At 43.6% G+C, this 23,221-nt stretch overlaps 1 long non-coding RNA gene across 5 annotated transcripts; it reads right to left on the bottom strand.

Moving 5' to 3' along the window:
- Positions 1–17,265: 17,265 nt before the first annotated feature.
- Positions 17,266–21,923, bottom strand: LOC133803193 (uncharacterized). Of its 5 annotated transcripts, XR_009877819.1 has the most exons (4): positions 21,291–21,910; positions 20,949–21,014; positions 19,932–19,989; positions 17,266–17,929 (listed from the first exon to the last, which is right to left on the bottom strand). It is a non-coding gene; the product is annotated as an uncharacterized LOC133803193 (long non-coding RNA). The 5 variants fall into 5 exon arrangements; XR_009877821.1 differs by having other exon boundaries at positions 20,143–21,914; XR_009877820.1 differs by having other exon boundaries at positions 20,949–21,908.
- Between the last annotated feature and the right edge of the window lie 1,298 nt (positions 21,924–23,221).

The following is a 23,221-nucleotide window of genomic DNA, read 5'->3' as shown; positions in this document are numbered from 1 at the left end:
ATTTACAAAAATCACCTCTAAATAATTATTTACACATATATCATAATCTATACCCTAAAACAAGGTTTTTAAAAAAAAAAAATTTCTCTTTCTTCAAATCAATCTATTTTTATCTTTTCTCTCTTCCCCAAAACTTAAAAAGAAGATTCTGGCCACATCGCTAGTCGTTTGGCTCAAGGGTAGTACCATCACGACCTATTCTTCAATATGGCTATTTTGATATGTGGGAAGTATAGATTTTTTCACCGTCATTGGAGAAAATAGCCAGAATTAAAAGTGACATTTTAGTTTTTTTTTTATATTTTGTTAACCAAAAAATTTATTTTCTACTTTGTTGTATTTAAAAAATAACTATTTAGTTGCTTTCTAATTAGGTTAAACAAAAATTCATAATAAACAACCAAAATATGTATTTTTTTATAATACGAAATTACCTTTTAAGTTTATTTTTTGTTTGATTAATAAAAGAAACACTATTATTTGCACGTAAATTAAATTAGTGACTAAAAAGTGAATTACAACTTTTCATTAAAAAAAGTTACTGTATAGTATACTAAAAATAACTTTTGATGATAAACTATATAGTAATTTGTTATACTTTATTGTAACTGTTTACCGAGTTTTTCGGAAACGAATACAAACAGAATAATAAAAAGATAAGAACTGTAGAAATGCTGAAATGTAACTAAACAAACAGTGTTTTTACGTGGTTCAGGCGTTAACAAGCCCTAGTCCACGAGTCGATGTTATTATACTTGGAAAATGTTACAGTAAGATGGCTGGTGCACAAGAACTTCACACACTCACAGTGTTTCTCTCGGGTTCTCTTGAAGAAGATGAAGCTAGAGAGATTTTAGTAGAGTTTTTGCTATGTGATTTGTTGGTCGTCCCTCTTCTTGTAAAATGAAGGGGTCTTTATAGCTAGGGTTTCGGATTAGGGTTTTTCTCTACGTACATGAGTCTTAATTACACCAGCCATAAATAGAGATACAATTACTGTAGTAGCATGGCTACAAGACTCTATGTGGGTATATTTACGTGAAAGTATGGGGAACACACAAAGTCAGCCGTCTTTTCCAAGTTGTCAGCGGAACAGTAGGCGAAAAGGTACCCTTAGGCGTGCTGGGATGTGTGCGGCTTTGACTTGACGGGCGTGTCAGGCGGGATCCTGTGTCAGGCGGATATCATTCCAAATATGCCTCCTCCAGGACTCGACCGTTTGGCTTTGTTCCGTGCGAGGCACGGAACTGTTTCCGCGGAGACCACTTGAAGAGCTTCTCCTGGAAGGGGCTTCCCCGAAGGATACCCCTTCGGGAGCTCCGGGAGAGTTGACGAGTTTCCGTGTTGTGTTTGCTTGGAAGAGTAATCCGGACACTAAACGGGAGAGGCGAAGCCTTTCTGTTCATCCGCGAGCTCTGGTCACCTACCGTGAAAGACATCGATAATTCTGCTTCCCCGAGGACATCAATCTAAACGCTATCCGGAAATCTGGATAACATTTACCCCCCAAGGTCACGGAGCTTTGAGAGATCAGGGAGCTTGTACAGTCCTCCGGGTATTTCGGTCTCTTAGATTAGGCGAGGGGGCACCTTCTGTGTTCCCGGAAGGGTTCCTTTTTCCCGCCTGAGTGTTAGTATGAAAAAGAAAGGGAATTTCTTCTGTTTGAATTCAAGTACTCAAGTGCGGCAAGGACCACGTGTCATTCTGGGAATGGTTCTGCGACCAAGACGTGTGCGTGAGGCGACTGGTTGAGTATGCGTGCGTCAGTCATCTGAATAATGATTTGACAGTTTTTAATGGTACTCCGGGCCCGAGGTGGTGTAATGATGGGAAATAAATACTTTATTCCCATCCGAGGAGTCATAAATAGGATCGTCGCTTCATCTCCAGCCGTTGGATCTGATGCACACGGAATGGGAAGATCGGGACCGTCCATTTGAGGAATTCGAAACGACTTCTTCCCTGCTATAAAAACGAGGGAAAGGACCTTTCTTCCTCTTTACGCTTTCAGATTCTCTATCTTTAGGATTTTCAGATTTCCAAACCTTCGAACTCTCAGGCTTCCCAGCTTACGTTCCCCCGAACTTGCCATTACTTTTGGTAAGTATCTGGAAACTTTTCTTTTGATTTGGCAGTGGGTTTATTCGCCGAAGTTCCTGGTTTGAATCGCCGTTCGTCTTTGCAGCTTTTACTTCTCGCGATCGTGCGGTGCAGTGATCCAGTTATTCCTTCAACCTCCAACTACCCGAATATCAGTAAGTATTTCTACTTTGCTCTTTCATCCCAAACCTTAGGTTGTTGGTAGTTGTTAGAGTAGAGGTTTCTGCCATTATTGCTTATGTGCATGCGTGAATAGGGCTTTGGTAGGCATGTGATTGATGTGAGTCGATAAGTAGCCTTTTTTTTTTTTTTTGCATGCTTGGGCGATCTGCGTTCGGAAAGTCGTTCCTTGTTTTGCTGTTTTAGGGCATAAGCATGAACGCCTTTAGGGTGTTTTTCTCTGGAAAAACACTTCTTTTGGTGGGCTTAGGCTCGGAGTCGGAGTCTGGTTCCTTGCTGCCCTTCGGGTGGCATGGTGCCGATCCCTCGGTAAGCTCGGTGGGAGCCTCTCCAAGCAGTTTTCGGGGAGGGTCTCCCCGACGCCTTTGATACCACTAGGGTATGACAAGGGTGCTGACTGCTTAGAGTGTTTTCTTCTTTCTTTCTTTTGTCCAGTGACGAACATCTCAAAGGAACAACTCCTTGCTGTGGGGGAGGCTGATTCTGCCCAAGAGAAGGGTTCCCCTGTCGCTGGTGCAAAGGGGAAAGGAAAGGCGAAAGTGGTCGCAGCTAGTCCACCGACTTCCAATAGTTCCATCTGGGAGATGGACCAAAAACCGAACCTTTTCAGGAATTATGGCATGCTGGAGCTGTATTCCTCCGAGGCAGGCCTGAAGAACATCCCAGGTCTGATGTCGCATCGTCTGTTGGTGCTGGGCGAGTCGGCTAGCCAGAGTCACGAGGGCTTCGGTGCCTGGAGCTGGGCACACATAGTGTGTGGGGCGCACTTGCCCCTAAGGAGCTACTTTGACAATTTCTGTGTGAAGGCGGGGATTGCCCCCTTCCAGTTGATTCCTCCCAGCTACAAGCTCCTAGCAGGGTGGTTCATCTTTTGCAAGTCCCGGAAACTGGAAGCTCCTACCCCGGAGGAGGTGCTGTACTTCTACGGGTTGAAGTCTCAGCCTATGAGGGGTCATTCAGACAAGGTGGGGTTTTACAGGCTGGAAAGGCACCCGGACGTGATGTGCCCCACCTGTCATACCGCGAGGGTTCCAGACCTCCGGGAATACTGGTTCCTGACGACTGGCTTTCCGCTGAAGAGGGTGCCAGCCCTATCTTTGGACTTCAAAATCCCTGGTAAGTGTTCCTTCCTCTCCTTTTCAACTTTGTTTCTTTGCGTTTGATTTGCCTTTTGGTAGGATCTCTAACGCTCGTATTTGAATTTTGCAGAAGTCGTTCCGCGGACACCTCGCTGCGCTGAGATGATAAGGAGGTCCAAGTTCTACGAAGGGCTTTCTGAGGAAGAGTTGAAAGTGGAGGGACTTGTGACCTCTGAATCGTTGAGGGAGTATGGGTTACTTGCCTCCTTCCAAAACATCGAGCCAGTGAGTGGCAGGGGGCAAAGTCAGGTGTCAGCTGACATCCGGGAGCAGATTGCCCTGGAGCTGTCCAAGGTGATCACCCAAGCAGCCCGGGACGAAAATACTTTATCTCCTAGTTGGGCGGAGAGGTTCCCCGACCCCCAGCCGGAGGAAGAGGAGATCGAGGCTCGCCACGCCGCGGCTTACCCTAACGAAGGGGCTCCGGGGGCTAGTACCTCCGGGAGAGGTAAGATTAGTTTTCGATTGATCCACACCCCCAGCCTGTCTGAAGTTTCCCGGACCTCTCAGATGGGGTTTGATCCCCGCTTCCTTAGGCTAGATTCGCGTAGGATACCCTTCGACAGATATTGCGATAGGGTAGATGAGCTCCTCGGGTGTCTGAGTGACGGTAGTCTGCCAGAAGGTGTCATCATGGTTGACCCTTCTTCCCTCAGCATGTCATTCCCGGACTTCAAGGAGTACGGGAGCTTCCTGGAGCAGGAAGCGATGTTTTGTTTTGCTCGGGGAAGGCCATCCACGTTTCTCGTGCATGGTCGTCCCTTTCAAACTTTCCTTTTTCTTGTTTCTTGTTCCCTGCTGGCGGGCTTGCTTGTGCTTTTATGTTGTTGATTGTCTTGTCTTCCGCTTATCTTCTTTCTCATTGCTTGTTGGTTCGTTAACCTTGCTTTGTACGTTTCTTGCAGAGTATCCAGAAGCCAAGATGTTGGGGAGGGTTACTTTGCTCATTAAGAAGGCTGCCACCAGCCAAGACCCGTCCACGGGGAAAGGACGGAAGACCAAGGCTGGTAGGGGAGGTAAAGCTGCCTCCCCCAAGAAGACAAGTGGCGAGGCGCAAGCGTCTCCGAGGGTAGAGAAGTCTCCTGCTGACGGGCCTTCCGAGACTATGATGGTCTCGAGTAGCAGCAGCGACGGGGAAGGGCTTGTGTTCCCCGTGAGGACAACTGGGGTGAGCAAGCGTCCCGGAGAAGATGCTGAAGGCGCTAAGAACAAACGCCTTAGACACTCTTCTCCCGGTCGAAGGCAACAACAACAGCAACCACAACTACAACAACAGCAGCAACAAGAACAACAGAGACAATCACCAACGTCACAGCAGCAGCAACAACAACATCCAAACCAGCAGCAGCAACAAGGGCAATTACTTCTGCTGCCGCAGCAGCAAAAGCAACAGACCAGGGCCTTAATACCCCGTCTGCCTCCTCCTCCAGCCCAAAGGGGGTCCACCCTTCCGGGGTCTCCTTCTTCTCAGACAACCAACCTTCCTCTGCCTGGCCTGAAGTTCCACTTTCCGCGGAAGCCAACCAGTTTCCCCGCTGCTCTCCTGGAGGGTGTAAGACGGGCCGATAGTTTTTTGAAGAGGCGGTTAGAGGCGGAGAAGGCTGTTACTCAGGAAAGGGCAGATAACTTGTCTGCCGTGAAGAGAGCTGAGCTGGCCGAGGGAGTGAGATCCCTTCACCCGGCCGGAGCGGTTTTGGATGGTCCAGCCTTGGAGAAGAGGCTGGTGCCTAGGCTCGGACGTGCATTGGCGCCGTTCGGAGCTGAGATGATGGAGGACATGGCCCTGAGCTTATGCGAGCTCAATTCTGAGAAATGGGCCATCAGTAGCAGTAAGGATCCGCTGTTGCTGACACACGCTGTGAAGCAGCAACTGTCCGGGGTAAGCCGTCAGTTGTTATTTTTTGGGATCATCTGTCTTTTTGTCCGGCTTTAGCTCATTCTGTTGTCTTTCCTTGCAGGCCTCTATGATCGCGGAACGCTCGTTCCGGGAGGTTGGTGCAGTTCTGGTTCAACTGGAGGAGAGCCAGCTGGCTCGCCAGGCCTTGGAGGCGGAGAAGCAGAAACTGACCCAACAGGCCTTGGAGGCTTCGGAGAAGATTGATCAGGCCCGGCGCACGGCTGAGGAAGAGGCGGACAAGAAATATCTTGCCAAATATCAAGAGTACCGGGCCAAGGCAGAGAATGAGTTTAGACAGCGGTCGGATGGGATGAAGGCCGAAAACTCCAAGCTCCGGGAAGAGCTGTCCCAAGCTAAGGTGGAGAAGGATACCCTGGAAGCTCGCTTGCAATCAAAAAATGATCTCCTCCTTAAGCAGCAAGAGGAATATTCCACTCTTCAGAGTAAGCTGCACGAGGAGGAGCAACTCCATAAGAGGAGCAGGGATCTCGTGTCTATGCTGCAGTTGGGGCTCGCCGAGAAGGATAAAGAGATCGGGGCCTTACAATTCACTGCCAGGGGGCATGTGACCGAGAAGCAATCCGTGCTGAGCCAAAATAGGGAGCAGCGCAAGGAGATTGATTCTCTTAAGGGGGAGCGTGATGCCTCCAAGGCCGAAATGGAAAAATTGAGGGCTTAACTAACTGTCGCGGAGGCACAGCTGGCAACCTCCGAGGCGGAGCGCTTGAAGGAGAAGGAGGATGCTGAGGTGATACTGAACAGGACGATTAATATATCGCATGTGGTCCTCATGCATCAACTCTGGAAAGTGAACCCGGAGGTATTAGGCTATCTGGGAGATGATGCCGAAGCCATGAGGGAGAAGCTACTCGTGTGGGATCAGGGCCCAGAGGCGTACGTCCAAACTTACAACATTGACGAACGTGCTGGAGCTCCTGAGGTGGGAGATCCCGGAGAGGCGGGGACCTCTGAACCTTCTCATGACAAAGTTCCGCCTTCCAATGAGCCGACTCCGCCAGCCTCAGTTGAAACCGATGCCCCCGAAGCTGCGGTCGTGGAAGCTGTAGTTACCCCCAATGCTTGAAGGGGTTTTATCTTTAATTATTTTTCATTTTGAGTTTTTCATTGCGGACATATTTGCCATAATCATAGCATTCTCCTTTCTTTTCTGCCGAGTTCTTTATTTATCTTTGCGCTTAGGGTAGACATTTATACGGTAGAAACTGTTGTAGGGGCGTATGAGGTTTTGGTTCCAACGGCCAAAACCTATGCACTTCCCACTTGAAGCTTTAACGGATGATGTCTTTTCCCACGTAGTTTCTAGGTTACGAAGGTTTCCTGGTTCCAACGGCCAAGCTCCTTTCACCGTATTTTAGCTTTCCTGAGGCAAATAGCCAATCCCGGGACTTGTAGTTATACTGTTCGCTGGGATTGCTAAGGTGAGTCGTTCCATGGTTTGGAACGGGAGTTCTTTTGGTGAGCGTCGCTAGACTTAAGGTTAGATCTTTGCGAAGCAAAACTAACTGTTGTTGCGAACCTCATGGTGGCTGACTTCAGGGACCTGGCATGGAGCCCTGCGAGGTAAGGCTCATTGCTATCGGGGAAATCGCCACGCCCACCAGGTGTGATCCCGGAGCAGGGGCTTTGCGAAACAAGGCCGGCTGTGAGTGGGGGATCGACCATGTCTGCTTCTTGAGCTGAAACTTGCAATGGCCATGGAGCTCGCCATGCATTATTTTGTGAGATCCGGAGTTGGAGCCTGCGAAGCAAGGCTTACAACGGTCGCGGATCTTGCCATCTTTCGCCTTGTGGGACCCGGGGCTGGAGCTTGCGAAGCAAAGCTCTACAGCGCTCGCGGATCTTGCCATCTTTCGCCTTGCGGGACCCGGAGCTGGAGCTTGCGAAGCAAAGTTCTACAGCGATCGCGGAGAATTCTGCAAAGGACTTGTCAGGGAGTTGGGGGTGTTTTGGCGTAGCTCTATGAACGTGCCTCAACCCCCAGTCCCGTCCATCGCTGGGCTACACAGGAGATAATTTTCATGATACATAATGGCAGGCATTTCCATGGCAATTTTCACATAAGCACATAATGCACATATGACACGTAATGCAAGCATGTTCATGGCAACAAATAAACCTAAGTTTAACAATTTAAACATTTCAAACAATTTAAATATTTCAAACACAATGCTAGCACATAAGTGGTGTTCTGTGTACGTTTTGTTAAAGGGGCGTATGGCTATGCCTTAGCCATGTATACCCCCCAAGTGAGCGTGGGGTCCGGACGTCTCCGGACCGCGTGGTCACTTGTTAAAACGCAGCTTTGAACACAGGGATAAAAAGTGCAGTAAAAGCGGAGTGAATCTCTCCGTGTTTCATTAAATTTGCCTGCTAGGCGTGAGTTTTACAACAGGGAGGATTATTTCCACATTTTTCACTTTTGCTAATTTCACCAAGGACTTCTGACTGGATGGTCTGGGGCCTACTGGTAGTAACGGCGGAGGTGCTCCGCGTTCCAGGCGCGCGGGACTTTAGATCCGTCGAGTCTCTTTAAGTGATACGTCCCATGGCCCACTTTTTCTTGGACTTCGTAGGGGCCTTCCCAGTTGGGTCCGAGGACTCCTACTCCCGGATCCTGCGTAGCAGGAAATACTCTCCGTAGGACAAGATCCCCAACTTCGAATGTACGGCTCTGGACTCTCGTGTTAAAGTGTCGGGCTATCTTGCCTTGGTACATTTTTAGTTGGACCTGCGACTGCTCCCGGAGCTCTTCGATCATGTCCAAGGACTCCTGGAGAAGGGCATGGTTCCGGGTAGGATCGTAGGTATCTTGCCTGTGAGAGGGGATCATAGTTTCTACTGGGATGACGGCCTCGCAACCGAAGGTCATGGAATAAGGCGTGTGCCCCGTCGAAGTTCTCTCTGTTGTGCGATAGGCCCAAAGTACTCGCGGAAGTTCTTCCGGCCAGTGAGCCTTGCAGGCTTGGAGTTTTTTCTTCAACGTGGTCTTTAATATTTTGTTTACAGCTTCCACTTGCCCATTAGCCTGGGGTCTGGCGACTGCGGAAAAGCTTTTGATAATTCCATGCTAAGCACAGAAGTTCGTGAAGTGTTCACTGTCAAATTGTTTTCCGTTGTCGGACACAATTTTTCGTGGAAGCCCAAAACGACACACTATATTCCTGATGACAAAGTCCAGTGCTTTTTTAGATGTGACCGTGTTCATAGGTTCAGCTTCAGCCCATTTGGTGAAGTAGTCTACCGCGACTATGGCGTACTTCACTCCACCCTTTCCAGTTGGGAGGGAACCTACTAGGTCAATGCCCCAAACAGCGAACGGCCAGGGGCTGGTCATTAGGGTAATTTCTGTAGGCGGTGCTCGCGGAACCTTGGCGTACCTCTGGCACTGCTCACATTTCCTGACATAATCCACACAATCCTTCTTCATGGTGGGCCAGAAGTATCCTTGTCGAAGGATCTTTTTGGAGAGGCTCAGCCCGGAGGTATGATCGCCACAGAAGCCTCCGTGAATCTCATGGATGATGGTGCTGACTTCGGTTCCGGCAACACACCTAAGGAAGGGTATGGACAACCCCCTGCGGTAAAGCTTTCCATCCATAACCACGTACCGGGGAGCTTGATATTGGAGCTTCCTTGCGTCAGCTTTATCAGTGGGGAGCTCTCCGGTGGTGAGAAATCTGAGGATGGGTCCTATCCAGGAGTGGGAATGGTCGATGATGGCGTTTATCCTTCGTGTCTCAGTACTGGGGGCTTCTAAGTGCCCGATGGGGACTAAGCCATACTGTTCAATCTCCGGGTCCGTTGCAAGCTTGGCCAGCGTGTCCGCGAGTGAGTTCTGGTCCCGGGGGACCTGGCGGATTTGGTAGCCTTTGAAATGCTGCAGTAGGTCGCGGGAGAGAGACACGTAGGCAGCCATCCTTTCGCCTTTCGTCTGGTATTCCCCGGATATTTGGTTTACCACAAGTAGGGAGTCGCTGTATACTTCGATTTTTTGGGCTCCGACTTCTCTAGCCAGTCGTAACCCAGCTAACATGGCTTCGTGTTCTGCCTCGTTGTTGGATGCTAGGAACGCGAAACGGATGGCACTCTGGAGCTGATGCCCTTGGGGAGATATTAGGATGACCCCCGCCCCAGCTCCTTTTTCATTTGAGGCTCCGTCTACATAGACCTTCCAGGTGGGAAGTTCCGGGACAGGATCTTCCGGGAGGTCATTCATTCCCGAGCATTCCACAATAAAGTCCGCGAGAGCTTGACCTTTTATGGAAACACGTGGTTGGTAGTGGACGTCGAACTGGCTCAGTTCCATGGCCCACTTAAGCAATCTGCCAGAAGACTCGGGCTTCTGCAGGACTTGTCGGAGAGGGTGGTTGGTGAGTACTTTGATGGTGTGCGCCTGGAAATATGGCCTCAGCTTCCGTGAAGCAATTAACAAGCAGAGGGAGAGTTTCTCGATCATTGAATATCTGGACTCGGCGTCCAATAACCTCTTGCTTACGTAATACACAGGGAGCTGGATACGGCCATCTTCCCGGACGAGAGCGGCACTCACTGCGTGCTCAGTCACAGCTAAGTATAAGAACAACGCCTCTCCTTCGACAGGTTTGGACAGAATGGGAGCTCGGGTTAAATGTACTTTGAGGTGTTGGAAGGCTGCTTCGCATTCGGGGGTCCACTCGAACTTCTTGTTTCCTCGCAACACATTGAAGAAGGGGATACACTTGTCAGTGGCCTTGGATACGAAGCGGCTGAGAGCAGCTATCCTTCCGGTAACGCTCTGGACATCCTTATGTTTCCGGGGGGAAGGCATATTTATGAACGCCTTTATTTTCTCAGGGTTGGCTTCCACTCCGCGGGAGCTGACAATGAAACCGAGGAACTTTCCAGACGAGACCCCGAAAGTACATTTCTTTGGATTTAGTTTCATCCCGTACTTTCGGATCACGGCGAAAGCTTCCTCAAGGTTGTCACTGTGGTCCCCGGAGGTCTTGGACTTTACCAACATGTCGTCCACGTACACCTCCATGTTCCTCCCCAGTTGGTCCTTGAACATTCTGTTTACTAGACGCTGGTACGTTGCCCCAGCATTCTTCAAACCGAAAGGCATGACCACGTAACAGTAGACACCCTTGTCCGTGAGGAAGCTGGTGTGTTCCTGGTCCGCGACATGCATCTTGATCTGGTTGTATCCGGAGTACGCATCCATGAAGGATAAGAGTTCGTACCCGGAAGTAGCGTCTACCATCTGATCGATTCGCGGAAGAGGGAAACAATCTTTCGGGCAGGCCTTGTTTAGGTCCGTGAAGTCAATGCACATTCTCCAGGACCCATCGGGTTTTGGGACCAGAACTGGGTTGGCTAACCACACGGGATAGTGCGACTCCTGGAGAAAGCCTATGGACATCAATTTGTCCACTTCAGCTTTGACGGCTTCGGCTCTCACTGGGTCCAACGGCCTCCTCTTTTGGCGAATTGGAGTTGCAGATGGGTCTATGTTGAGTGCGTGGCACGCAACATTGGGATTAATCCCCGTCATATCAGCGTGGCACCATGCCAGGATATCCTGATTATCCTTCACAGTGGCCACGATCTTATCTCGAATGGCCGACGGCAGGTTTTTCCCCACCTGAATGACTTTGGTGGGTTCTCCCGGGTTGAGGATCACTTTTTCGACTTCCTCCATTGGCTCTATTGCTTTCTCGATTCCCATTCTTGGGTCGAGTTCGTCAAAGTATGCCTCCTGAGCACCCCCAGTTTCTGGTAATTCTTCCGCCAAAGGAATGGCAGCAAACGTCTCTTGGACCGTGTAGACGGATCGGACGGAGACGTTATAACAGCTCCGTGCACTTCTTTGGTCTCCTCGGAGGGTGCCAATACGCCCATCGTCGCATGGAAACTTCAAACATAAGTGGCGTATCGAGGTTATGGCCCCACAATCGATTAGGACCGGTCGGCCTAAGATGGCATTATACGCCGTGGGGCAGTCGACCACCACGAATGTGCTATGCTTGAAGGCACAAGCGTCACTTTCTCCTCTGAGGGTGACTGGAAGTTGAATTTTGCCTAATGACATGAGTGCGTCCCCATTGAACCCTTGAAGCTGGATGGGGCATGGGGCCAGGTCTGTCTCGGTCAATCCGATCGCGTGGAAGGCCGCTTTGAAGAGGATGTTTACGGAGCTTCCGTTATCGACCAAGATCCGTGAGACCTTCTTATTGGCAATCTGGGCTTCCACCACGAGGGGATCGTTGTGGGGGAAGTGCACATGTCGAGCATCGTCCTCCGTGAAGGTGATGGGAAGATCCATCATTCGGGGACGTTGAGCAGGTGATTGAACCAAGGCGCACATCTCCTCGGCGTGTTCTAACTCCCTCAAGTACCTCTTCTGGGAGTTGCGGGTGCTTCCGGCAAGGTGCGGTCCTCCGGAAATGGTGGCTACGTGTCCGTCAACGGGTGGCGGAGCAAGGCCGGGCGGATATGGGTTGCCCGGTCCTGGAGCCAACAAGGCAATGGGCGCCGGAGCGGGTGGAGCAGGAAGCGCTGGGTATTGAGACCCGGGAGCTTGGGGGTGACCGGCTCCAAGAGCGCTAGCGGTCCCCCTCTGTCTCGGGGAATATGCAGCTCCGTGAACTACCCCCTGTCCGGGATAGATAATGGGTATCCTCACCCACTGACCGAGGTGTCCCGCTCTTGCCAGGGACTCGATCTCATCCTTCAGCTGAAGGCACTCGTTCGTGGTGTGCCCCACGTCTCCGTGGAACTCACACCTTTTATTGGAGTCTCGCGGACGTCTTCCTCCGTGAGACACTTTCGGGGGCTTCCTGTAGTTGACCATATTACAGGTCGCCCGATAGACATTCTCTCGCGAGTCTATCAAACTGGTATATTCCGTGAACTTGGGCTCATAGTCCTTCCGGGGCTTCTTTGAATGGTCTCCCCGGTTGGAGTTTCTTCCGCTTCGTTTGCTCCGCGATTGGCTCAAATTTCGTTCTGGGGCTTCCGCTTGCGGCTGCGGCATGCCAGGAGCGATACTACATCCGGTTTGTACAGCTCCGTACCCAGAGAAATGGGTTTGACTCGGTGTCTGAGCAGACGCGGAAGGCCCGTACACACTTGGAGTGAATTGGGCTCCTGGAAGCGTGAGGGCTGGTGCGGGAGCTTGCGAAGCAAAGCTCGGCGCAGTCACGGAAGGCGTTGGAGCTGGGGGAACTCCAAAGGCCTGCTGGTAGGCATCCTCAAGGTTGATGATTCCCTGAGCCTTTGACATGAATTCGGACAGCGTTTCTGCCCGTCTCCTCTGCATTTCCCCCCATAGCAGGGAGCCGACAGTAAGGCCCGATTGGAGGGCGATCAGCTTCATGTCATCGCTGACCTTGGTCTTTGCAGCAGCTTCCATCATTCTCTGAATGAAAGCTTTGAGGTTCTCAGTGGGTTGCTGCTTGATGTTGGTTAAGGAACCAACCTCCATGTCGTGGTCGCGGGCAGCAATAAACTGCCTCCTGAATGCGGACTGTAGCTCCTTCCAACTGTGGATTGATCCGGGAGCTAATCTTTTCCACCAGTCCTCCGCGGACTTGGTAAGGGTGAGTGAGAAGCACATGCATTTGGCGTCCTCACTGACACGCGCCACTTGCATCATTTTGTTGTATTTAGCTAGGTGGGTACACGGGTCTGTCCTCCCATCATATAATTCTATGTGGGGAATTTTGAAGTTATCCGGGAGGGACGTTTCCGCGATCCTCCGTATACATGGTTCCGGGTCTTCCTCCTCAGAGTCTGACAGGGCCCCACTTTGCTTCCGGACCAGCTTGGTCAAGGCAGCAATCTGTTCCTCGAGCCTCTTCGTATCACTCTCCGGGAGGTCACGTCCCCGGAGCTTGTCATTAATATGATTTCGGAGGTCATCTCCGCGAGGCCGGGCCTTTTCTCCTTTGGCCTTTTCATACTTGGCCTCCAACCTTCTTCTTAGGTCCACCGTGGACCAGCTATCTTCGGAGTGCGAGTTCGCAGCCCGACCGTCCTGGTTGACGGAATCACTGGGGCGGTTGTTCCTTCCCCTAGGCCTGGGTGCCTTAGCACCGGGCCTTTTAGGCACGGAGTGCCCCCTTGGGGCTGAAGGACGTCTGGGCTTAGGAGCGCCAGAGACCTTCTGCACGCGGGGGGGGCAGTCGGCCTTGTGATTCACGCCTTTAGGAGGTGCAGGGGCGTCAGCGCGCACAGGCTCTCCAACTTTTTCTTTGCCCTTGTTAGGGGCGGCTTTGGATGGTCCAGCAGCGGCTGGATCCGGCATAGCGGCACCAGCACCACCTAAAACAGAGGCGTCCTCGTCCGAGTCGCCTAGGTCTCCAAACTTGCTTTGGAGGCGCTCCATCATGCGCTGCATTTTTTCGGAGAGGCGCTCCTGCTCAGCAAGCTTGGCTTTGGTGACCTCCAGTTCTTCGGCTACTTGGACCAGTTCTGGGTCCTTCTCATAGTAGCAGCCGTCCTTGTAATAACCGTCTTGGACATACTCTTCTTCGTCTTCTAAGTATGTTGTATCTTCGGTACTGACCCGATCCTGGCGGGATGTCGGGTCTTCACCTTGGTAGTCCAAGGGTTCGCTTTGCACCACATCTTCCATCACGGTATCGGGGTTGACCGTAGCATTTTTGTCAACAGCGGATTTTCTCGTAGTCACCATCTCTTTAGCACGAAGTGAATACAAAAAACGTACACAGAAAAAGAACTGACTAACAACTTCCTACAGCTCTCAATGAAAGCACCAAAATGTTTACCGAGTTTTTCGGAAACGAATACAAACAGAATAATAAAAAGATAAGAACTGTAGAAATGCTGAAATGTAACTAAACAAACAGTGTTTTTACGTGGTTCGGGCGTTAACAAGCCCTAGTCCACGAGTCGATGTTATTATACTTGGAAAAGGTTACAGTAAGATGGCTGGTGCACAAGAACTTCACACACTCACAGTGTTTCTCTCGGGTTCTCTTGAAGAAGATGAAGCTAGAGAGATTTTAGTAGAGTTTTTGCTATGTGATTTGTTGGTCGTCCCTCTTCTTGTAAAATGAAGGGGTCTTTATAGCTAGGGTTTCGGATTAGGGTTTTTCTCTACGTACATGAGTCTTAATTACACCAGCCATAAATAGAGATACAATTACTGTAGTAGCATGGCTACAAGACTCTATGTGGGTATATTTACGTGAAAGTATGGGGAACACACAAAGTCAGCCGTCTTTTCCAAGTTGTCAGCGGAACAGTAGGCGAAAAGGTACCCTTAGGCGTGCTGGGATGTGTGCGGCTTTGACCTGACGGGCGTGTCAGGCGGGATCCTGTGTCAGGCGGATATCATTCCAAATATGCCTCCTCCAGGACTCGACCGTTTGGCTTTGTTCCGTGCGAGGCACGGAACTGTTTCCGCGGAGACCACTTGAAGAGCTTCTCCTGGAAGGGGCTTCCCCGAAGGATACCCCTTCGGGAGCTCTGGGAGAGTTGACGAGTTTCCGTGTTGTGTTTGCTTGGAAGAGTAATCCGGACACTAAACGGGAGAGGCGAAGCCTTTCTGTTCATCCGCGAGCTCTGGTCACCTACCGTGAAAGACATCGATAATTCTGCTTCCCCGAGGACATCAATCTAAACGCTATCCGGAAATCTGGATAACAGTAACTAATTAGTTTCTAAAACAAGTTTGAAGGTAACGTAAAAACATCTTAAATGATAAGACACTATAATATAACCTAAAAAAACTAATCAATATTTTAAGATAAAATTTATTTGAAGACAACTAAAATATATATGAAATAATATGAAAAAGTAACAAATTGGTAATTTATCACTATAATAAGGAACCAAAAGGTTACTTTTAAAAACCCTGAAAAATGACATTCAAAATGTTTCGAATTTAGGTAAATTATTTTTGAAATTTGATATTTTTTTATAATGTGATAAGGTATTTTTATAAATAAAATTATGTAGGTGATTTTTATAATTATTTTATATTATATGTATATAATTGTAAAGATCTCGAAAATATTTAGACCATTCTTCGTATGTTCTAGTTGAGATATAAGGCTAAGAGAAATTTACATCATAAATTTTTATATGAGAAAAAAAATTTCTTTGATATTTTTAAAGGCTTTTTTCTTCTATATATCGTGTATTTGTTTTTAATAAGACACAGCATTTTGTGATAAAAGAAAACTTGAAATCTGTAGGATTGTTTGGTATTTTTTTTTAAATTGTTTTAGAAATGATAATAGAAAACAAAAAAGATGTGTTTGTTTAATGTTTTTCAAAATAAATTTTCAATAAAAAAATCAATAAGTTTAGAGAGATAAAAAGTAATGTGAAAGCTCCTAGTAAATTTTCAATACAAATTTTGAAGGAAAATTTATATAATACACTTATTTTCGCTAAAAAATTATATTTTTACGGACTGTTAAGTTATTTTTTCAATTTTACGATTTTAAGAATTTTTTTACATATATACGGCTTTGCATGTTTTTTTTTTTGTCATTTAGTTGTTTATGTTTATATATAGTTGTTTTCATGTTGTTTTTTAGTTGTTTAAGTTTATGTATAGTTGTTCTGCTGTTATGTTGATGTCTAATGATATTTAGTTGTGTTTTAGATGTGTATTTTTTTTTCTTTAGATTTTTACACAAAGTGCCAAAATTGGCACATTTATTTCATTTTTAACGTGAGACTCTTCTTTTTTACCTTTTTACTATTTTGCTTTATCTTTTGTACTACTTTTATAATTTTCAATTTACAAAATACTATTTGTTTACCGACACACACCTTACTCACATATCCATCACTTTTTCTCTTTTTTTTTCTTCCTCCATCTCCTTTTCTCTCTTCTTCTTCCTCCTCCATCATGTTTTCTCTCTTCTTCTTCCTCCATCACCTCTCTGCCCAAGCTCGACCTGCTCGTCCTCATCAATTCGGTCACCACGTCGCACCACCTCAGTAACTTCCAGGCAATTTTCTTCGTCGTCGACATGACCCACTATGCTATTATATATTCGTTTTGTTGATTTTTGGTTGATTTGATTTTTTTACTCCCTTTAGTTGCTGTGTATTTTATTGTCTTGCTATTTTTTATGTTTATGTTACATTTTTTTTTGTTTATTTTGTTCTGTTTTCTTATATACTAGTGCTTTTTTTTTCATAATGCATACAATGTGTTTGATGTAATGTTTGAATGACTGAGATAAGATTGTTTAGTGCTAGATTTTATAATTCTTTTGGTGTGTTTGTTTTTTCATTTTATTAAGTGTTATTTTAGGGTTTTGTGTTGGGTTTTTTCGATGTTTAGGTTGTGTTGGGCTCTTTTAGGGTTTGCCTGAGCAAGAAAATAAGCAAGTATCTATTGAATTTTGTTTATGTTTAAAGTTTTATTCTGTTTTGTTGGTTTCTCTTTTTTTGATTAGTTATATGTTGTTTTTCTGTAATAATTGTGGTGTTTTTGTAGCATCCTTTGTTGAGTACTTTGTCGATGAAACAATTGGAAATGTGGACAGTGATGGTGAAGCTCCAATCAAACTCAAAGGTAAATGGAGGGCTTTGGAGTGAGGCTAACTAATCATACATATCAAAGTAATCAAGGTTGTAACAACAAGAAAGCAACACAAGAGCTAATGTTTTTATGCTTTTGACATAAGTTCATTCATTTCAATTTATAGACATCTTTATTTTTATATTTATTTTAATTCATTGTTATATCACAATTCTGGATTATTGTGAAGTTTTTATTATTATTATTTTTTTTATCAATGTTGGACATCACATTTCAGCCAAAATTAAGGATTCCCTTAAACTTTTGTTTTGACAAAATGTTGTTTGTAATTTATGATATCAACAGTTGTAATTTATTGTTTTCATATCGATTTTAGTTTTGCCAACATTACATCAATACAAAAGCAACACAACATAAACGGGTAAAAGAAAAAAAATATTACTATCAACTTTACAACAACACAATAGCAACGCAACTTTGTTGCATAGTTGATTCTCTATAGTAGAGGGAATGGTTGATTGTTTCTTTTCTATCCATTATACTCACATAAGGGATACCTTGAAATCAATTTATTTTATTTTCAACTGCAAGTAAATAATGAGATGTCATCATCAATTACTTTTAGGGGCGGGTAGCCTTATTTTGACTTGATATTATAGTTGAAGTTTTGTTGTTTGTGTGTTGCTTTGTAGTTGTTGATGCATATTTTGTAGAAGGTCTTTGTAACGCCCTAACTCCAGGAACTGTTACGGTGTGCCTTGTAAACAGTACTAAACTCGCTAATCGAGTCATTTGGCCAAAATCGTGTAACTAAGTATGATTAGTGGTTTAGGGATTAAACATTTTGGTTAAGATATAACGTTTCATTAGAACGTTTAGTATATACATTGGGATCCCAAAAATATAATTTCAGAGTCTACTACAAGAAAATATTTACAACAAGCCGATTTAAGCGGCAAAACAGGGTTTAACCCTAGTTCCTCTTCAAACCTCGGCCGTGGTGGTCGAGCAGCTGCATATATACACATCATCACCTAAGCTCTCCAACTCAAGGATGGTCCAGCTTTCTTTTGTCTTTACCTACACCACATAGCACCCGTGAGCCGAAGCTCAGCAAGAAAACTTAATATGCTCATGAACAATTATAACATGTCATCAGATCATAAGGCACATGCCTAGCAGATATAGCCCCACTACTACAAAAAATGATTTTTAGGACTCGTGGGGCGCGAGTCCTCTATTTGAGAGCCTTAAAAACTAAGGTTTTTTAGGACTTACGTTGCGAGTCCTAAAAAATCTGGTTAAGTGCCTTTAATTAAGTTTTTAGGACTCGCATTGCGAGTACTAAAAGAATATTTTTAAGACTCGCACTGCGAGTCCTAAAAAATCTAGTGCGAGTCCTAAAAAATCTGGTTGAGTGCCTTTAATTAAGTTTTTAGGACTCGCATTGCGAGTCCTAAAAAATATGATTGAGTGCTTTAAGTAATTTTTTAGGACTCGCTTTGTATGCCCTTAAAAGTATTTTTTTTTTTTAAATGCAACTACAATTTTCATTTTGATTTAGAAAAAATATATCCCTTTGAGTGTCCAAAATGTATTATATATGTTAGATTTCTAAAATTTCAAAAAAAAATACAACAAAATAATTTTTTAATAATTACTCAAAAATATCATTTTAGTATTTAGTCTACTCGGCTTACAAAATCATATTACATGATAGTTTATACTACAATCAAATTTTATCATCACCAATAATTAAACAAGAAACGTATACAATGTTAGTGAAATATATTTTTTATTCTAAAAACTTCAATTGTCAATGTTGCCTAGTATTGCGCCAAAAAAATGCATCTCAATATAGACGTGCACATTATAAAAAAATTCTTTAATTATAAATATATTATAATTCAAACTTATAAATAAGTATACACACAACAATTATAATTAAGCATCTTTTAAGAGACCCTTTTAATCATAATCCACCTCTTAATCTCTAATTTCGTTAAAACTTTAATGTCGGCTTATTATTTATTATGATGTTATGGTTCAAGTGGGAAGGAGCTTAAGTGATAAGACATTAGTACTACTTAATTACTTAATTACTTGATTTCTCATGTCTTGGTACACACAACACAATCAAACTGGGTAATGCAACCACTTATTACCTAATTTGTATAATGCTAATTATGGAACATAAACTATATGATAAGAACCCAGTATTAACACTTGTGTTTTATCAACCTTCATATAGCCTTTGATCAAAGTGAATCTGGTAGAACCCTGTTCGATAACATCAGTTCATATAACTCTTTTAAGTTTTCTCCATTTTGCAAAGAGAATCAATTACAATACTATATGTTGGATGTCAGCTATAATAAGAGTAAATAATTTATATCATTAATTTGACATCAAATATTGGGTGCAAGTTGACCTAATATGCGTATATAGAAAAAGCACTTATCACACTTTAGTCATCCCTTTCCTATTGCAAAACAAAAGACAAGTCAAAATAAATGGTTATAAATCTCATTTCACAAAAGAGAGAAACAGGGCAATTCATTACCCTAACATCTAAGAAAAATCCACAAGTTAAGTTATAATAATTTATCATTAGGAGGTTATAAATCTCATTAAACATTTTACAACATGAATTGAAGATTCAATTGAAGTTTTACAGCATGTTTAGAGGTTGAGATAGATAGATTTACCTGAACAACATTTCCAACCAAGATCTCTTAAAATCCAAGTCCAAGTATTCCATCAAAATTAGCAGCCATAAATATGAAGCTAGGTTCTATAATTGTCTCATTAAAATCCCAACAATAGAAGTCGTACTCATTAAGTGTAACATTATATCAAGAAACAACCATATATAAATTTTATTTTATTTTTAAAAAATATTTTCCAAATCACAATACAGATCAAAAAATTAAATCAAACTCTAAAACTTGCTCAACAAATGGTTGGAATGAAGATCAGACATAAACTCAACCTTATAAGCTTATAACACAAATAAATGAATTAATGAACTCATTCTGTCAAAACCCGCACCGCCCAACCCAAAACACACGTACGTACGTACCTGATATGAGAGAGATAGAGCATCTGAGAGAGAAGCTATTTTCACCAAAAGCTTTCCCCTTTCACATAAGAAAAAGAGAGAACAAATTAATACAAAAAAAAAAGTAGATATAGTTAAGAAATGCAAAAAAGAGATGAGTGAGAGATAGAGAGAGAGGGAGCTGAGAGAGACAAAGAGAGTAGAAATAAAAATGTAGAAAAAAAATACAAACTTGAAAATGGAACAGATCTTGAGCTGAAATGGGTTTACGTTCATGGAGAGATATGAGAGGTAGAGGAAAGATGGAAGACCAGAAAAGTCAAAATTGGTCCAATGAATCTCATTAGAGATACATGAACTCAATAATAAATGCTACTTAATCAATAAAAGAAAACAAATACTGATAATTACTTTATTGAGCATAATAGAAAATAAATACTGATAATTACTTTATTGAGCCTGAGTAGTCAAGACAACAGTGCAGCCATCACTGGCAATTACTTACAAGGAATAACATCTCCCAGCACCCAATATCATATCCTTTAAAAAATCTTAATAAAGAAACATATACAAAGAGTTTCAAACAAGCAAGGATAATAACTTATATACCGTACTTTTAAAATCACTAAGCCAAAGAAATATATATATATATGTACGTACATACCTTTATATATATAAAGGTATGTAGGTCAATTAGAACTATACTAAAAGATAAGAGAGATATATGCATATAATAATCCTTCCACCAAAACACTAATAAAAAAATAAATGACATGAATCGGTATTACTGAAGCTACTAGAACTTAATTACTACTACTAATAATTATATTTAGATATATTCTCTAGTTGATATTTTGCCCAAAGTTCAGAAGATAGACAAAGAAACAGAGAGTGAGCTTGTTCATAGTTTTCCTAGCAAATTTCTTTTGCAAAAAAAAAAAAGATATTTATAGCAAATTCAACAAGATCCAATCACTAAAGTAAAGCATAGTAACTTCATCAAATGAGCACATTACATAGAGGCATTTGATCAAATACCTAGCAGGAGTTTTTTCCATGTATTAAATCCTGCAGTTTCCTAGTCCTTGATAAGTACAGAAGATGCTGAGACATGAATCAAACTTCCAACTTGTCATTTTAAAGCTTAAAATGAAACAATTTTAACTCAAAAACAAAGAAAACCAATATCATGAATATTTAGAAAGAAGTATCTTCTAAACTATAATGTAGTCTAGAATGTCAAATACTATAGTTGTCGAAAAGATACTTCTATCTTCAAAGAACAGAATCGTTGAGAAGCCTCGAAGATTGTCGGAGATCATAATAGCTGGCATTTGCACAATAAAAATGAGACAGATCTGGAAGAAGCAAAAAACAAACCTAAATGAAGAAGGAGATAGGCTTAAGAGCAATGAGGAGGAAGATGAGGCGTTGACGATAGTTGTATTTGCCAGCAATTAGGTCGGCGGCGAGGTCTTTCCCGGTGGGAAGGAGGAGACCTTGAAGGAGAAGATCAATCTAGGATCATTCCCGGTGGACCCAAATGCAAAAAACACTTCAAACACAAAACCCATATGGATAGGAAAGGAGGAAGAGATTACTAAATAAATGGAAATAAATAATACATGAGCTAAAAAAACAAATCTTTCCACCAAGATAGATCCTCTCCATGGCCATAGCTCTCGTGTCTCTCAAAGTCCCGAAGCCAAATAGCCCTCTGCCCAGCCCCTGCGCCGTCGAACCCAGACCCGAGACCCCCCCCACCTGCCGTCGAGCCCCCCCGAGCCATCAGTCGTTGTTGTCGAGCCCAGCCACGAGCCACCAGTCGTTGCTGTCGAGCACAGCCCCGAGCCCCCTGCCACCGAACAGCTCGACCCCGACCCCCCTGCCGCCATCGACCACCATTCCCTGAGCCCCTTCCGTCATCGTTCGGGCCTAGCAGAGAGCATGCGAGAGAGAAAGGGAGAAAGGAAAGTAAGGATCGGGTAGGGAGGGAGGGAGAAAGGGATTTGGCACTTATTATTATTTTTTTTTTTATTAATAAAAATTAGATTATATTATTTAGATAAAAAAAAAATGATTATAAAACTCCCAATTTTATACTCCTAATACTAAAATAAAAAATTAAAAATCACAACTATGCAAATTCCCTACAAACTTATAATAATTGTTATTTAAAACTTAAATTGCTATTTAATTTAAATACTACGTAAAAGTGTATTTTAGTTATCTTTATTTTAAAAATATATATTAATTTATTTTTATTAATATTTTTTTAATTTTCATATAAATTTTAAATAAATAAACAATGTCATATATTATAAAAATTATAACTAGTAAATTTATATATTAAAAGTATTTTACAATATTTTTCCAATCAATAAATCAACTTATTTTTAACTAATACTAATTTTATAAATATGTTAAACAATAAGTGATTTTATGCTATTTTACTTAACAATTTTAATGACTTGCTTTGGGAGTTCTTAATACTCTTTTAGGACTAGCAAAGCAAGTCTTTAAAAGTCATCATTCCTAATTTTTCAGCCCATGTGTTTTTAGGACTCGCAAAGCGAGTCCTAAAAGAGTAGTAATGACTCCCAAAGCCAGTCCTTAAAATTGTTAAGTAAAACACTCATTTTTAGCCTAGATTTTTTTAGGACTCACTTATTTTTTTAGGACACTCATTGTGAGTCATAAATTGTGTTTTTTCAGGACTCTCAATGAGTGTCCTAAAAACTCTAAAAAAATTTTTAAGGACTTGCATTTATGTGTGTGTCCTAAAAAAGTGTCATGTAAAGGGTATTTTGTAGTAGTGCCCTATTCCAGCAGGCAACAGATCCACGTAATGTTGAGTATAACACATCAACCAATCACCATAATAATCATCCAGGGCTTTTAGCCCAATATAGAAACATAATGTTGAGTATAACACATCAACCAATGATCATCCAGGGCTTTTAGCCCAATATAGAAACGTAATGTTGAGTATAACACATAAACCAATGATCATAATAATCATCCAGGTCTTTCAGTCCAAACATTTCGGTGATAGTTGCAAAAGTCATTGAGTTGGGTATAGCTCCCTTTAGCCTTGTGACGATAGGGTCACCGGGGCTTAACAGACAAGTGAACTTTTATTAGTTCAAACAGGATAGGTGCATGGTGACTAGTCACCAACATAACTTTCCTCATGACCATAGAATCATAACCTTGGAACATCATTCCCTAGCCATGTGACAAACACTCACCTGGACCTTAGGCCCTGGCTCTAGTAACTAGTGTTAGACTGGGCAAGCGCTTCTAAGTTC

This window comes from Humulus lupulus, chromosome X, assembly GCF_963169125.1.
Source record: "Humulus lupulus chromosome X, drHumLupu1.1, whole genome shotgun sequence".
Classification (NCBI taxonomy): domain Eukaryota; kingdom Viridiplantae; phylum Streptophyta; class Magnoliopsida; order Rosales; family Cannabaceae; genus Humulus; species Humulus lupulus.
Note: the sequence above shows the minus strand (reverse complement) of the source record. Positions and strands in the feature narration are given on the sequence as shown.